This window comes from Meriones unguiculatus, chromosome 15, assembly GCF_030254825.1.
Source record: "Meriones unguiculatus strain TT.TT164.6M chromosome 15, Bangor_MerUng_6.1, whole genome shotgun sequence".
Lineage (NCBI taxonomy): Eukaryota > Metazoa > Chordata > Mammalia > Rodentia > Muridae > Meriones > Meriones unguiculatus.
Window position 1 is genome coordinate 59,063,728 of NC_083362.1, and position 16,731 is coordinate 59,080,458.

The 16,731-nt window shown below is 43.4% G+C and overlaps 1 long non-coding RNA gene across 1 annotated transcript in view; it reads right to left on the bottom strand.

The window, feature by feature from the left end:
- Positions 1-310: 310 nt before the first annotated feature.
- LOC132647986 (uncharacterized) overlaps positions 311-16,731 on the bottom strand; it is a 37,654-nt gene continuing 21,233 nt past the window's right edge. The window contains exon 3 of the long non-coding RNA XR_009586308.1: positions 311-1,208. This is a non-coding gene — a long non-coding RNA (uncharacterized LOC132647986). The remainder of the gene's footprint in view (positions 1,209-16,731) is intronic.

Below are 16,731 nucleotides of genomic sequence, written 5' to 3' on the forward strand. Positions count from 1 at the left end.
TTTTGTTTTGTTTTGTTTTTTTTACTTCCTCACATCTGCATGAGACGGATACGTGCAGCAATTTTCGTTCCTTTTACCCATAAATACTTGACCACCATCTGAAAACGTGTCACCGCCGAGCTTACTGTCAGGGATGCAAGAATGGACAAGATGCACACGGTCCCAGCTGACGTTATGTGCATGCCTCTGGCAGTGTGTATAAGCAAGCACACAGCTGCAAACTGTGCTAAGTGTCCTGAAAAAATACCCAAAGGGAAAAACAGAGAACATGGAGGAGGAGAGGACTTCAGTCAAAGTTGCCCAGGCGTCTTTCTGGGACGACAACTAACAAAGCACGGAGGAAGGAATGCCCGGAGCTTGTGCACAGCGGTCCTGAAGCAACGAGAGCCAGATAAAAATCCTCAGAGCTGCAGCTCGGCATGTCGGGAGGCAAGCAGTTCAGAGGAAGAACAGGCAGTTTCTCCCCCAGTGCGCAGATCAAACCCAGGACCCTCTCCACACATTCCGCCACTTCATTGAGACAGGGTCTCACTGTGTGTTCTGAGTTGGCCTCCAGCCCCCAAATCCTCCTGTCTCAGCTTCCCAAGTGCTGAGAGCACAGGTGTGTGGCACCAGGCCTGGAGCCATGCACAGTCTCGCTGTGACAGCAGAAAACGAGCTTACTCCTTGGGCTGATTTCCTGTATGCTCAGCGTTATCTGAGCAGAGAGATAAGAAGCGACCAACCCCAGTGTCGGCAGAAACATCCCCCAATAAGCACTTTTATGCTGAATGCTATGTAGAGGCCTCCTTGAGTACGTACACACGCATCCAACCGTGTGTGTCCGTGTGTGTCCGCGCGTGTGTCATCCGCACAGGTCATTCGTTGACGCTGTTATTTGAAGCCAATTTTCCTTTTATTCACCCAACACTGTCAAAATGAACTGTAATCATCATATTCTCCTTTGCTTAATTTTTATATTGACTCCAGGAGGCTCGACTTTTTTTTAACAACAACAACAAAAAAAATGCAGTAATGCAGTTATTTGAAACTGGAATCTTTTTAAGACACCTCAGTAGAAAGGCTCAACTTTCAATAACAGGAAATAACAGAAATCAATAGGTTGTTGAGATAAGCTACTGTCATTGTCCTTATTTCTATGACATGCTGGCTGATGACAGATTCATGCATCTTCTTCAGACTGCTGGCTTGAAGATCAAAAGTCGTAACTGGAATTTTAAAAAAGAAAAAGGGAGAGTGTTATTTTTTTTCTCTCTCCCCTCTCTTTTGCTCTGGTCTTAGAAGCCTGGAATCTGACTGGGTTAAGCCTCCTTGTCTGGAAGAAGAGCAGGGCCTGCCAGGGGTTAAAGACAGCTTAAGACCTGGCAGGAAGCTGACTGGAAGCAAGGTTCCGGAAACCTCCAGGCAGTTTTGGTGCCAGCTGCTGCACAGTACAGGATCTGGTATCTGGCTCTGCTACCCACAATTAGGACTTGGGGTGGAGCAGGCAGGGGAAAGACAGCAAGGCTTGAATTGAGGAGACTTCAGATATGGAAGACTATTAAGTTAGGGCTTAAACACACCAGGTTTGGAATTGTGACAAAAAAGGGACAAGAAAGTAGTAACAAGAGACTCCAGGGTACGGAGTGAAAGTCAAACCCTGGACTAGGATTCAGCTGAAAACATCTGATTAATATATTGAAATGGTATCATTCTGGTGAGTAATTAGATACTCTTGACAGCAGCCCTGCCTTCCCTGTCCTTCACTCTCAGCGGGAGCCATCTACCCCTTCCTCCCTGTAAGCTATGAACACCTACATCTTTCCTCCCAAAGCATCTAGATCAATAGCCAACCAGCTTCTTCTGCAGTGCTCCGATAGGGGTCGCTATTAGTAGCTCTGCCCCCCCCCCAAATCAGCCCCTGAGAACCTCCCTCCCATTACACCTGTTCATCACCTTTACTCTAGAGTCGCCTTGTGTGGCCCTGTGTCACAAATGCAGCCTCAGCTGTAGGTAATGGCCATCAACCAGCTGATACACAACACATACATACATGCATATGCACATGCATGCACGCGCACACACACACACACACACACACTTACAATTAAAAGTGATAAGTCACTTACGTGCAGTTGTGGTATGACCCAACCACTCTGATTGGATTTGAGGCCTGTTCCATAGAAGGGAACCTATAATGGCACTATAAGTCTGGTCAAAGTCTATGCCTTGGAAGGTCATAGTCCCTATTTATAAGGGAAACAATTACTGATGTTTAGCTACATACGCATAATATCAAACTGCCTTCTAAATATCTATGTTTATGTGTTTCCAGAAGGGTGACTCTTAATGCTAGTCAAAGAAGCCTCTCTTTGCAGTGAACAGCAGCGAATGCAAAGACTCATGACTGTCAGAGATGATGAGAATAAGGGATGGGTGAGGGCTCATTCTTAAAGAAGTCACTTATGCCAGCCCCTTCTAAGGCGGGGCAGCAACACAGAAAAGAAGATAGAGAGCTTGTGATAGCTGAAAGATAAGGCAAAGGGCAGGGAAATTCTAGTCTCTAGCTATGACACAGCTGATACAATCATGAACTCCCAGCATCTGTGGTTGCTTTTGCTTGACCTGCACAAGGTAGGTCCTCTCAACAGCCAGTCATGGATGAGGAAAAAGCAGACAAGGCCATACTGTTTACTGATGAACTATTAGCTATTGATGAACTCTGGGACAGAGGGAGCCGTTGTTTTGTTGTTGTTGTTGTCGTCTGTTTGTTTCTTGGTGTGTGTGTGTGTATGCGTGTGTGTACCCACTGGCACAATCCTTAGGCTGCAATTGATAAATAGTTCCAATCCCATGCTATATGGATGGCCCTAGTCAAACCCAAAAGGACAAAAACGAAACATAAAGATATGAATGTGAGAAAGAGACTAGTAAGGAAAAGGGAGGCTGGGCAGAGAGGATGGAAGATGAGAAAGGTGGGAGTGAGAGCAATTAGAATGCATTACAAGCATGAAATTATCAAAGATCAATTCAATTAATAAAAAGCATTCAAAACTGATGATCAAATGATGGAAATTACATAAAAACATCGGCTGTGAAAATGATCAAAATCTAAACTGACAAAAAAAGGAAAAAGTTAGCTATGTGATTCTCAAGCTCAGGCACCACATGTGATAGCTACATAAGGAGAAAATTGAAGCTCCAGATCTCAAGACTCAGTCTGCCCAGATCAGGACATTTTAAGGGCAGGGCCCAACATCCATTGCCTTAACAAGCTCCTGTATGATCCCCAAGCACAGTGGATATTCAGACTCTGCCCTGACCCATCTCCAAAGCATTATCAAGCCTTTATTAGAGGCTTGCTAGAGACCTGCTGCTCCCTGATCCTACCTTTACCAGATTCTTTTACTGCTGGCTTTAGCTGCCAAGAGTTAAGAGCGGATGGTCTCTACCTTCCTGATGATCCAACCCTCGAATACAGTCCCTTGTGTTGTAATGACCTCCAGCCATAAAGTTATTGTTGTTGCTACTTTGTAACTGTGATTCCACTATTGTGATGAGTAAGAACATAAATATCTGTGTTTTCTGAAGGTCTTAGGTGACGCCTGTGAAAGGGGTTACAAGCCACAGGTTGAGAACCACTGGTTTAGAGGAAACTGAGGAAAAGGAGAGCAAAGAGCACCACAGAGACAACTAAAATCAATGATCAATGAGCAAAAAATGGTGGCTCCTGCTGTAATCTCAGCACTTGGGAGGCTGAAGCAGAAAGATCAGCTAGAGACTAAGACCTATCTGGGCTACAGCGCCTCACACTGTAAAGAAGTAAAATAAAATAGAAAATGAATGGATTAATATGATGTTAAGCAAAACATGAACAGTCTTTTTCCTAAGCCAACAGGAAGTAGTGCTGTCTTAAAATTTTTTCTGTTAAGTTTAGCAAATTTTTAAAAGTTTATGCTTTTTTATGGCTAAGAAGGTATAAAATATTATCTTTTGAAATGTACTTCTCCTGAGTCCCTGTGGCTATTTTTTATTCAAGATAACATCACAAAGGACAAATGAAAAAGAGCTGATTGTGAAAAATTATCTGTGAGAATCCTTCTAGGAGGAAAAACCCATGTGAAGGAAAACATGAAGAGTTTAGAGTTCACGAACAATCAGCTAAAATAATGTTTGGAATAAAACTTATCAGGAGATAATAAAAGTTTATAACCATGTGTATTACTCAAAATAAATGGAAAGACTCGATGTAAGTATGCCTTTTTTTTTCTTGCCTTTAGGGAAAAAAAATCAGAAAATCTGAGCTCTGTGGCAGCCATTCCCACCACCTCTGGCATGATCAATGGTCTTGCTGTGACCTCTGCAGCAACAGTTATCTCCCTGAGTTATCAAAAAACATGTTTGCACATCTGGATGCTCACATCAAGCAGTGGGCTTGGTTAAGTGGCTGGCACCAAGGACTGAGTCCTACTGGGGTGAAACTTGGCTACTGATGACATAAACTCACCCAACAGAGGAAGAAAGACTCAAATGTCAGGAAAGAACTCCAGTCCAAACCACCAAGTTTACAGAGTTACAGACCCTCCCATTTATAGCCAGATTCCTGTCTATTGAGATAACAGAAAGTTCAGGAATAAAATAAAAGTCTAAGGGAAGCAGCTTCTCATTGCTATTAGAGTCTAGAATGGATGGGGGTGGGGGGGAAACACCTTATCATTCAATTTTCTGTTACTGTAATACAATAGCTGAGGCTAAGTAACCTTATAAAGGAAATCATATTTTGTTCATGGTTCTCAAGGTCCAAGGGCACATCTCCGGCATAAATTGGACTCTGGGAAAGACCTCATGGCAAATGGTATTGCAATGGTGAGAACATAGGCAAGAGGAGGAGGAGACATCAAAGAACTCAGTTCTGCTGAAGAATCGAGAAGGAACAATAACAACTTCCCATTATACTCCAACTCTTAAAGGTCCACCACCTCCCAACCTCACCACTGAGCACCAAGCTCTCAACATTTGGACACTTGGAGAATGGTGAGAACAAGTAAGCACCAGGACAGTCTTCCCAAGTCACAGCGCTGTGATGGTAGCAGGCTCCTAGAACACCTCCAGTTACCCTTCATTTTGGGTCCATTTAAGGGACACCAGTCTCTGGTGCTGTTTTTCTTTCTCAGCTATGGTCTAATCCTTCATTCAACAATGAACAACTTTTACAAACTTTCCACAGCATGGAAGATTCTCCTAAGAGCCGGAGCAAAAAAGTATTAACTGTTTATATCCCTACCTAGAAACTGCTAGGAAGCAACCACCTACATGCCCAGTAGGCATCTCAAAACTCCATGTCCAAACCTGACTGGTCTGTTTTCTCAGCTCTGCTCTCCCACAGACAATCCTACTTTAGTAAAATGGCAAGATTTTCCCTTTTCTTTCTTCAGGGCCAAAGCTTTGGAGACATCCTCAATGACTCTCACATCCCATAATAACAAGTCTGGCTTCCTCCACCTTCAAAATACAACCAGGATCCAGTCCTGCATCTACCAACTTCACTGCCACCATAACCCAAGCCGCCATCTTTTCTTTCTGGGTCACCGCTCTCTCGGCTTCAAAGAACCCTCCTACTTCCACCCCCTGCTCTCTCACGGTCTCAGTATGTATGCAGAACTGTCACTTATATTCTGATGTGTCAGGATGTATCCGTAGCCTGCCACCTTGCAATTTCCTGATACAAAGTGAAAGCCAAATGGTAGGATCCCACAGCCTCAACTAACAGGTGTCTTTCTTGGGCCCCACATACTTTTCACTCTGCTCCTCTAGGTGAGCTTCTCAAATGCATCATCCCACTTTGGACCTTAGCTCTGGTCTATAGGCCATCTACCCTGCTTATTTTCCAATATTCTACTTATACATTTGTACTCTCCTTTTTTAAGATTTATTTTTATCATTTTAATTATGAGAGGAGGGGGCATGCACATGAATGCAAATGCTCACAGTAATCAAGACTCCCCTGGAGGTGAGGCAGTTGTAAACTGCCTGATGTGTGTGCTGGGAATCAAACTCAGGTCCTCAGGAAGAGTAGCATCTTCTCTCAGTTGCTGGCTGAGCCATCTCTCCAGCCTGCATTTGCGCTGTCTTATTGCCTGTCTCCACCACCCTTCAGGAATCCAGAAACTTTCTTCACTGCTGGATCTCCTCCACATACAGCAATGCCTTGCATGCAATGTGCTTGATAAATATTGATCAGATCCGTGAATTGATTTGAATAGAGTGCTGTTTTTCCTTCTCCACAAGTTCCTGGATCTGGAAAAACCTTAATCATTTTCGGTCCCCTCTTCAAGGAGTTTACTCAACACACTTTGGAGAGTAGATTCCTATAGCAAACACTTACTTGTACTTCACTAGCTGACTAGACATACGAGTGAATAGACATGGCTGGCAGAACTCCCCAAGCCTCCATCCACAGGTGCTTCATGCTTACACCTATGTAAGTAATTATGATTCCTTTAGCAGCCAACTGGCTTTCAGAACATGCCCTCGTTGACAATTAGATCTGTCCTTTAATTCCATTCCAACTTGTGTTCCCCAGCATCCTTTTCTGCAGGCAGAGAACTCTTTCCAGCCTTTTGATCTTTTCTCACGCCCTCCTTCCCAATACCTCCCACTTTCCACTTTCCACACTGCTTTTCCCGGAGAATTTTCTAGAAAACTTAGGCTGTCAATCACGGAGTGGCTTGCTTGCATGTGTTTTAGAAGACACATGGTACACACTGAGATAAGTCACCCAGAGATGTGTAGACATGACGTGGGACGTCTTCCCACCAAATATTTGGCACCAAATTTTTGATCCTTAACACCACCATCTGTGAGATCAAATGAGGCCTCCAGGTCCTTTGCTAGAAGCGGGACACACCACGAGTACCAGAGCATCCAAATGACCTCAAGAAGACTGAAAGAAAATAATGAACTAATTAATCAGTCAGCATCTGACATGTGCCCAGTACTCCACCTATGAAATGAAGGAGAATACCTACTTGTGTGCAACAATGAACAATGTAGTGGTAGCCCAATGTTTTGTCCCTCCTGAAATCCATTTTCCATACTGGTTTACTTTGGGGGAAAATGCACTTCACCTACTCTCAACCCACGTTTTGGGATGAACTGGTGCCTACCTTCAATCTAGAAGAAGGTAGTGATCTTTTGGATCAGAGGACCCAGCCACGGCCAACACAGTGGGTATGGATGGGTATAACACTTAATATCCAAGCCAACCCAACAGGAGTTAATGCCAACAGGAGTTAATGCCAACAGGAGTTAATGCCAACAGGAGTTAATGCCAACGTGCTGCAGCAGTTAGGCCGGGCTCCAGACCAAATGACCCAGGCTTAAATATGGCTCGTTACCAACGTAAGAACTTGGCAAGTCACCTATTCTCTGGTGATTCTAGGTCGAGGATGATCATATCCATACCTGGCCTTCGGCTTCTAAGATGGCTTACTATGATAAATATAAAATGCTTTAAAATCATGCCTTATGCCTATTAAAGATTGGTTGGTGAATGCTAATGAGCTCTATTGAAGGAAACTTGGAGAAAGTGTCTTTCTCCCGTGGACATCTTGTTAACACATGGCAAGAGGCTGAATGAAGTCAGACCAGAGGAAAGCAGAGCCCAGGGATTAGAGGAGCGGGAGCCTGGCCCCAGTAGTTAAGCTGCAGGATTTAGATGTGGCTGTCGCCATCTGCATGCTGGTATTTTTTTTTCTTTATAAGCCAACGAATACTTTTTGTCATGTAGGTTAAACTTGGTTCCTATCTCTTGTCTCATCCGGGCAGCAACTTTGGGTAGTAATGCACCAAGCGTATGCAGAACCAGCCTGGCATGGTCTGTGCTGAGTACTTCATAGCATGAAGGGGGAGACAGGCACCTCAAACTCTGGCAGCTTCAGCAGCCGGATCAGAAAATATCTAGGAAGAAATTCAGATATATTTCCCCAAAAGCAGTATTTTTCAGCAAAGAAAAGTCACCTTCCAGACACTATTTTTTTAAGTGCCATTTCAAAAACTTTTTTTAGGAAGAAAAAAAATCCACTTTTTTGCAGAGCTAGGGTCTGGAACACAATCTATCCTTCACCCGGGTGGAAAGGATAATTCCCAAGCCTGCAAAAGTGACTCCCAGACAGAGTGAAGAAAGGCCTTTGGTTTTGTATCAGATAACCAGGTCAATTGGATGTGTGGGCATCTTCAGAGGGGATAACTTCAAAGAGATTCCTTTCAGGGAATTAGAAGGCACAAGAACCATTGCCTTATCCGGAAGTTTCCATCCAGGGCTCTATGGGAACCTTCAGCCCTGAGTCAGGGAGCTGGCCTCAGTCTGGAATTATTCATAGTCACTGTAACTCCCCTCTAGAGCTTTCGGGGAGGAAAAGCTATGTAACACCTCCCACCGCCCACACCTTCCTTCTCCTTCTCCTCTCCTTCTTCTGAACTCAGTTTTCCCACTTCTCAGGTTTTCTTTGAAGAAATTCAGCTCTCTTTCTCTCTCTCTTTCTCTTTCTCTTTCTCTCTCTCATCTTTTCACAGGGCAGGATGGTGCAGGTTGTGCACAGCTTGACGAGGCAGCATCATTTTCTATCTGAGGATTCAGAGTTAGTAAGAGCTTTATGGGAACAAGGGGGCATGAGACCATGGAGTGGGCAGGATGCAAAGGGAGAGAGATGTACATCAGCTTCACTTCTCCCAGATTACTTCCCTTTTTTTCCTCCTGGAGCACTCAGCAGAGGCACCCTCATTTAGAGAGTTCATTACAGTTTTATTACCTTAAAATTGCCCAACAACCATAAAGGAAATATTGAAAGTGGAAATGTCCACAGTGTTACTCTTAAGGTTAGTATCTGTTGCCAAATTCACTCTCATTTCATTAAGGTTGCAATTCTGAGATGGTAGATTTGCTAAACAAAAGAAAAATTAAAAGCTAAAAATATCCAGAGAATGCCCTTTAAAAAAAAAATGTCTGCGAGAGTGTGCACACTCTTAAAGTGTGTACCTGTAAAGACCAGAAAGTAATGTCAGGTGCTTATCTTCAAATGCTCTCCTACCTTCCCCCACCCCCATCTTTTTTTTTTGAACCAGTGTCTCTCCCTAACCCTAGAGCTCACCGCTAGGCTAGTCAGTGAACGCCCAGGATCTGTCTCTGCCCTCCGAACAAGCATTTTATAAATTAAGCCATCAACCCAGTCCTACCTCTCTGACACAAGAGAGTGTAGAGAAAAATCTATAAGAACATTAGCCACAAGGATTTCACTTAAAAAAAAAAAAAAAAAAAAAAAAAAAAAAAAAAAAAAAAAAAAGGCTGACCACAGACATCTGCACACAGTCTCTTCCAGTAACACAAACGACAAAAATGTTGACACTCCCCTAGCCCCTCCCCCAAAAATGCTCAAACATGATTGTTGAGTCAGTCATGGACGTCACTGGAGTGTCAACTGCTCGTGAGTGTGAAAATCTGACCAGTCCTCCGTAAGAATTACCTTTCTTTCTCTCACTATTTCTCTAATAGTTGCAGGTCCGAAACATGGTAAATTTCTTTTCTCATCATCTTGCTGAATATGGAATCAATCAGAAGAAAGAAGAATTAGAGAGGCAGCTGGTGACAGGCCTGTGATATCTGCAAACGACTGTGTAAACAGACCTTTTCCTGGGGAGATGCAAGACACACGCATGCACGCATACACTACAGTTGCTAAGATGACTCAAAAACGCAACTACACTGCCAAAAGGTTCACCCCCAACCCAAGCCATGACTCACCAAAGGTGCAACCCTCTAGCTCGCTGCACAAATTGCAGGCAGCTCAGTGTCCTCCTTTCCTCAAAGACTCCTTTGCTCCGCTCCTTCTATAAAGCTGAGGAAAGGCCTTCTAGAATCCTCCAACTTCCCTCTTTCGAAGCTATGTGACCTTTTGCTTACCTTCTGAGTCTCTTGGGCTTCCCCCCTCCCTCCTAGAGGGAATGTTTCTATTTGAAGGACATCAGCGTATGATGTGACAGACATGGAACCGGGAGGCCAAGCTATGATGGCTGCCCCTCATATCCTCTTGTAAGAACATTACTCCTAAAGTTAAGTTGCTCAGGCCTGGCAAAGGTGGTGCCTTAGGCACAGACAGCCTGAGGCTAATGCCTGGCTGTCTCTTGGCCTGGGTCCGAGAGCATTTGCAGTTTAGAATAAATCCATCCCAGACTAAAAGCGCTATGAATATAGAGCGGTGATTAGGCAAGATTTAAAGGAAAAGAAGCGGGCCCTTTCTTGCCAGATGTAACTAGTTTATTACTGCTAAATTAGGCCAAAAATAAAAGCCCCATGCATTCGCCGCTGATCCTGGGCAGATGCTTTCAATATCCTTCTCATTGCAGTGTTGAGCCCCTTTAAGGCTGCCAGGTTCCTTCCATAGACACCGGCCCAGTAAATCTCAGGCCCATCAAAACCAATGTCCTCCCTGTTCATAAATACATTCCCTTTATTGTCATGAAGTAAAATCCACAGACAGCACATCATATCTACTAAAAAGAATTTAAAAATAAAAAACCTGTAACGGCCCAATTGAAATATCAAAGAGACATGCAATGCGGGTAACACTTAGAGCCCCTGGTCCTAGGTGCAATAGAAGATTCCTATAGCATTCAAGAGCTGCCTCTGTCTACACTGTGGACTCTACAGGATCACTGAGGATACACTTGTATCTCAAACCCGGCAAGAATCTGAAATGCATCTGAAACGCCCACCCTCCCCCATCCCCATCTCTCTCCGGCTGCTTTCATGACAGGCTTTCTCTGCATAGCCCTGGCTGTCCTGCCACCCACTCTGTAGACCAGGCTGGCCTTGAGGTCCAGAGGGAGCAAAATGCCATCTTAAACTGTCGATACAACTGGTTTATTCATAGAAAATTGAGTGTGTGTTAAATTATACGGAGAACTCTTGGCCTTCAGATGTAAAACAGAAGTTGGGTTTTAGACTCAGATAATTACAGACATGCTTTTCACCTACACAAAGTTCAGGAAGTTTCCGTTGTGCGGGGGAGTGTGAGGTAGGCTCACAGCACACTGGTCTTAGGTTGTTAGCTTTCCTGTCACTACCAAAATACCGGGCCTAATGATATATAGGAAACACTGACTTAGACTTGCAGTTTGGATCTATGGCTTTGCTCTATGTTTTCTTGACCCCGCTGCACTGAGCCTGCAGCAGCATAGCCTCTCATGGCTTGAATATGTAGCCACGGAAGCCTGTTCACCTCAAGATAGCTAGGAAATAGAGGAAGCGAGCAGGGTTTTAATATGAGCTTTGCAGTAACCTTCCAATGACCTAACCTCCTTCCTTCTGTTGGACCTTGCCTCCTAATGTACCCAGAGGCTGGAGACAAAGCCTGGAGACAAAGCTGGAGATCTAAACCACCACACTGCGTTACCCGGCATCTCTCAGATTTTACTCATCATTTTTCTTGAGTCCAGCGAAACACAGGGCTCACATACACAGCTCACATCAAACATGTTCATCAATGATCAGCAGTAAAGAACGGCAGAAGCCTCAGAGTCATGATAAAGAAGCCCCCCCCAAAAAAAGAAGCTCAGGAGAGCTGCATGGGACACATGCCCCACCTGTGCTGTTGATAAGGTATAGAAATATAAGGCAAAGCATTCCCTTTCTCCTAATTTTCCCCTATTTCAAAAATCTTTAAAAACTAGAGGTTAGATTTAAGGAGGCTCCAAGTGAAAACCAGTTAGGAAGCCTTAAGTGCCTCTGAGAAGTCAGTCTGTGGCCGAGGGCTTCCAACTCTCTCGCAAGCACAAGTCTGAATCGGCTTTTACCATATTCACTCCCTCCTGCACCTTCAGCACACTAAATAATATATGGAAAACGAAAGAGACAAAAGGGATGAGAAGGAGGACTAGAGAAAGGAGGAGGAGGAAGAGGGAGCTGGGGGTTGAACAGGAGGGCAGGTACCGTGGGCCTCAGGAAAAATCCAGGACAAGATCTTTCTGCAGTGGCCTGAGGCATTGAAATCTAAGAATCATTTTTGGAAAGTACCTGCAAATTCCCCTGGATGGAATCATGCTGAGAGTGCCAAGCAATTTCTGATGCATTGATAGTGAACCCCTCCAAAATTCTGACTGACTGGCCAAACACAACCCACTCCCTTACCAAAACAATATCCAAAGTTATTTTCAGCCAGTGGGTAAACAAATCAACATGTTGATCAAGTACATTTTTCATTTATGATCTAATTGCTTGGGCATTACATAGTCAGAGCCACGGGCCATTTCAACCTTGCAAATGTCTTCATTAAATGTTCTTATTTCCAGGGGCAGAATCTGACTATGCCTACACAGCTCATAAATATTAATACATGGACCATACTTTTCCCTAAACTCTTTTCCCCCTTATATACTACTAAACAACTAATGGAAGCATGTAACAGTTTTGTAATTATTTTTTGTTTTTAAAAGAAAGGTATAAATTCAGATACCTGTGCCTGAAGCAATAATCTAATTTATATTTGTAATCCTATATCTTATAGTAGCACATGTTTATGCAAAAAGCAAGCTTAAGCTTGCATTAAATAATTTCAAATGACTTGGCCGGCACCTTGAAAGAAAAATTGGCATATAAAAGACCCCAGGGATGAAGGGAAGGAGAAACTGTCCATACATATTTTTCCCTTCCAATCGTCCTTTTCATAATAAATTATAGTCTTTTATTTACCTCATCTACTAGAGATACTGCTGTGACAATAGGTTTCTAGCTTGTCCTTGACATGTATATCCAACCCAGTGATGCTCTTTAGACAATAAAGAAGACCCAGGATATTCCTCAGGGTAATTAGGTGGCCCTCATTTGCAAGTCTGATTCACCTTCGAAAGCTTCAGAGGCTGCTGTATTTAAGTGTGCGCATCCTACAACACTCCTGGTACTTTCATTTACGTTGGATGAATGTTGTGCACTTGCCTCGGTCCCCTTGCTCCCTGTTAATCTCACCTACCCCACTGACCTTTCCAAGTCATATTTATAGAGAGAGGTTTAGTTTACAAGGAAACCAATATAATATCTCCACATCTTAAATAACTTATAAAAGATATGCCTAACAAAGGACCACATCTCAGTGGTCAGTAAGAATACGGTGAGTAAGAAGTCCCCCCTCCCCAGTTGCTTGAGCCTGGATGCTTTCCCAACAAGCTGGACCACGATCAAAATGAGATCACTCTTAAAGCTCATTCCTTCTATAAGCCTTATGCTCTGTTCCCCCACAGAAATATTTTCGTCTTAGATTATTGCCACCGCTTATACAGTCTATACACAAGAATGCATTGCTCATAGTTCTAGGAGCTGAGAAGACCAAGCTCAAGTGGTAGAGCATTCACTGTCTGATAAAGGCCAGTTTCTGGATCATGGATAACATCACTATGCAGCTGCCACTCACATAGCAGGAAAGACAAGCTGGTCCTCTGGGAGCTGGGGTCAGTTGGTAGAGCATTTGCCTGTCATATATGATGCTCTGGGTTCTATCTATCTCCAGCACCATATAAATCAAGGGGGTGGCTCGTGCTTGTAATCGCATCACTTAAGAGAGGAAGGCAGGAAGAAGACCACAAGTTCAAGGCCCATCCATGGCTACACAGTGAGTTAGTTCTCTGGAGCCCCTCCATAAGAGCACTAGTCTCAAGGGCTAATATTCTCCCTAGTCCCTACTGCCTAATACCATAACCCCAAGGCAAGTATTTTGACACATGAATTTGAGGAGGGCACAAACACTCAAACCATAACAACCTTTCCCCTCAGGTTCTCTGCCGTGTACTCTTAAGATTTTGTTTTCTTCCTCCCAACCCTCAGTCACTCCATCATCAGCCTCTGCATCAGCCTAGTGAGCATGTCCACTGGGGTTTGAGCAGCTCCTTGGACATCAAATTGCATTGACTGTCTCGTATTAAGAAAGAACTAATAGGCTAGAACTGCACAGTCACCTCAGAAAACTGTCAGTTTCTTTTCAGCCTTACTTCCCATAGTGATCCGCCTGACAGGGCATATCCGCACACGTGTTGCTTCCTCATCTGTGGTTACCTGCTTCCTACACCTCCGGTCACTTGGGATGCTCGCCAGGAGTAATGCACAATTACCTGTGAGCTAGCTCCCACAAAGAGCCCTTTCTTCCCATGACCCAAGAGCTATGGTGTTAAGGACAAAAAGTAGCAAAGAACAAATACTGCACTATAGTAAGCTAAAATAAGTGGGCATGTGTCCATATAAACGGTAGCAACTTTAGATGAATCTTGGCAAGTATAGTCACATAATGAGCCTCAGAGCAATGCAGGGGAAGGCGGGTAGGAAGCACCTAACAAAAAGGAATCTTAAATGAGAATGGGTAAAGGACCCTGTTTGATTCATGTTTAAGGAAAAGTGACCAGCCAGGCACAGTTGCCCACATCTGTAATCCTGGCACTCTGGGAGGCAGAGGCAGAGAGAAGGATTGCAGTGAGTGCGAGGCCAGCCTGGTCTACACAGTGAGTCCAGGACGGCCAAGGTTACATAGAAAAATCTTGTTTCAGAAAAAAAAAAAAAAAAGGAAAAAAAAAAAGAAAGAAAAAGAAAAGGTTACATTGGTGTTTATTAAGGACAATAAGGAAGACTTTGTTCCCAAATAAAGTTGTACAATAAAAAAAAAAAAAGCAGGCACTCATACCTACCCCAAGATAAAGCAGGATAAAAGAATATTGGTTGGAAATTGTTACGAGAAAACAAGAGGATTAAGAGAGAATCTTGCAAGATGTAGGCCACGGCATCCAAAGGGATAGATGAGAAACTATATTAGACGAGGTGACCTGGTAACAGACTGGGGGATTTAGAATTTGGGCTGAACCAACCTTGCTGAGGACAAGACCCAAGGACAGCTTAGTCACAAAAGTTTTGAACAAGGCTGGCTACAGTTGAGCTAGAAAAAAAAATGTTTGTCAATAATCACCCCTACTTACAGAATTTCTCTCCAAAACCCTTCTCTGTTCAAAACTTGGAAAACTTTGTTGTTGTTGTTTTTTTTTTTTTTATGGGAAAGCAAAAAAAAAAAAGAAGTTATAAAGCAAGATAGGGTCAAGTAATATTGATGACAAATCTCTCCTTTTGAGGAAGCATTTCTATATCCCTGATGCTTTTCAGACAGATAACCTCCTACCTGCAATGTCCCAGTAGCACAGCCAGAGAGGAAAAGGAATGTTAAATAAAGAGGTTAATATTACCATTCTGGGGCCGCCCTCTAACAGTCAACTGTTTTTCCTGCCCCTCCAGCGGGAACGTGTGTTCCGGCTTCCTCCACACTGCTCCAGCCATTGCAAATCCATCCCAGTCAAGGGCTTTCCTACGAAAATATTCCAAACTATTTAAAGTAACTGCAAACATATGCAGACTTTGTTAGAATTCTCCCATTGTTCCCGGGGCCGGGTCTGACTGTCCACTACTTTTCTCCCCTTTGGTTATGTATTACAGATGGATTTTTTACTGTATTTTTTTTTTAAATCTCCTCCACACCTCAAAACTTTCCGAATTGTTTTTAGCAGGGCGTGTTAACCACAGCACTGTTTCTCAGAGTATGCTTCACGAATGCTCTTTGGTAAACTTCACATTTTGCAAGCAGAAAGCCATTGGTGGATACCTTCCAAGGCTTAACTGAAGATGTAAGTTTGCTTCCCCAGCCCGTGTCAGCACAGATGGTTTCACTTGTGTGAATGCATCAAATTATATTTTAGTGTTATGTATATTAATTTACAAAACAGAACAATTTAGAGATTTATTTACCTATTTTAAAAATATTACCTTTGATACAGAATCTGTGCTTAAATACAGATTTCAAATAGGTCAAGGAGTTTAGAATTTCTATTTTAGAAGTTTTTGAAGTAGCATCAAAACATCTGGGTTGCTAGTGAGTGCCGTGGTCCTCTTTCTGTTTTGTTGGTGTCTTCATCATGTACACATCATCATGTCTTAAAAAATGGAGTAATATGGCTGAATAGATGGTTTAGCTGGTAAAAAATGTTTGCTGATTACTAGGGGAAATGCCTGCATTAGGATATTCAGAACCTACATAGAAAACCTGGCAAGGCAGCAAATACCTATAACCCCAAGGCTGGTTGGGAAAGAGTGGAGAGACAGAGAGGTCGCCAGAGCTAGTCTAGCTAATCCATTAGCTTCATGTTTAATAAGAGACCCTGTCTCAAAAAAATAATGTGGAGAATGATAGAGGAAACACAGCCAGCAATGACCTGTGGCCTGTGCACCACAGAGAGAGAGAGGAGGAAGAAGGAAAAGTAACCTTTTTTTTTTTACTTCATCTTATCTCCTCGAAGTATAATGTTTTGTGTGTTGTCTACCAATGAATTTTTCTAACTTTGTCATTTCCCATCAGATCCTAACTTTGTGTTGGCCATTAAAGCCCTGGTAAACACAGGATGCGATCTGGATTCTCTAGGAGAAAGACAGCAAGATAAACAAAGGGTTAATTGACAATAGCATCCACGAAAGGGCAGAAGACAGGACTGGGCAGGGCAGGACAAGCCATTAGACAATGATGGGGCCTGGGTAAAGTCTCTGGCCAGCAGAGAGCAAAACTAGCCTGTAGGAGAAGACCCACTGTGGAGAGCAATGGCTAGACTCTTCTGCAGCCATCTTGCTCAGATGCTTCCCCAAGAGCAGGACCTCCAGGGCATGCTGGGACAAACCAGCGAGCA